Source organism: Olea europaea, chromosome 17, assembly GCF_002742605.1.
Source record: "Olea europaea var. sylvestris chromosome 17, O_europaea_v1, whole genome shotgun sequence".
Lineage (NCBI taxonomy): Eukaryota > Viridiplantae > Streptophyta > Magnoliopsida > Lamiales > Oleaceae > Olea > Olea europaea.
Window position 1 is genome coordinate 1,591,812 of NC_036253.1, and position 1,199 is coordinate 1,593,010.

Consider the following 1,199-nt stretch of genomic DNA (forward strand, 5'->3'; position numbering starts at 1 on the left):
GACAGTTTCATGACAAAATGGCCACTACGAAGAAAGTGGGTAGTTATAGGGCGATCAAGCAGTTTTCTTAGAGCAGTTAATCACAAAGGGATCGCCTATGAAGTATAAAAGGGAGAAAGAACTTAGAAGCAAGGACCGAATCCAAAACTCTCGAACAGAGAATATGTAATTTTCATTCCTTTAGTTTTTAGACTTAAACACTTCCTTTTCTGTAACTCGTGTGCTTGCGCCCCTTGGAGGCACGTTGTTTTCCGTTTCCAATTGTAAAGTTCATCGCCAATAAAAAGAACACCCCTTTTTGGGACTTTGTCTCAAGAGGTTTCGTCCCTTACACAATCGTCTGATCCTCTTTAATTGTTAGCGAATTAACACGCGCGAAACACATAGCAAGTTGGAATTCTCGAAAATCAACAAGACTAGATTATTGTGTTATTCCTTATTCTTGTAAAACTAACTATCTGTGCAGACTCAGAAATTTTTAATTAGGGGGACACAATCAAATTCTGTATAAATCAAATACTTTGTTTTTGATTTTTGAATAATTTATATTCGACACCAGAAAATGCAGATTTACATTTAAAAAACATTTCTTTGTTAATATTTTGCTCATCATGTTCATCCATTTGATTTCGAACAATCATTAATATTTTGCTTATCACAAGAAAATACATATTTATATTTAAAAAATTTATAGTATATTTAATACGAACAATCAATTCAAGCGATCGAAAGGAAAAACATATAACCAATATTCAATTAAATAAATACAATTCGTTAAATATAAGTTAAATTGGATATAATCAATTCAAACACATTCTACGTAAACAAATTAAATATGAGAAAATGCAAATTTAAGTTCTAATTAATTGAAAATTTGTTTTGAAAGTGAAAATTTGTAATGGATGTGATAATTTGTAGAAAAGTTATAGACAAATTTTTAAAAAATTAGAAGTATTAAGGTTTTGATAGAAGGTGTTAGAGGGAGCGGAAGATAGAATAAGAGAAAATGAAAAAAATCCAAATTTATTGTAATTTTGCCCTTGTTTGGGGGGTTAAAATTGGATTTTTAGTATATTTTGATAAAAGTTAAAAAGTTATGGATTCCATGAAATATGTTATTAAAATTAATTGTTAATTTTGATTTAGATTAAAATTTAAATTTCAATCGATACCAAAACAAAATTTATCCAAAAATTAAA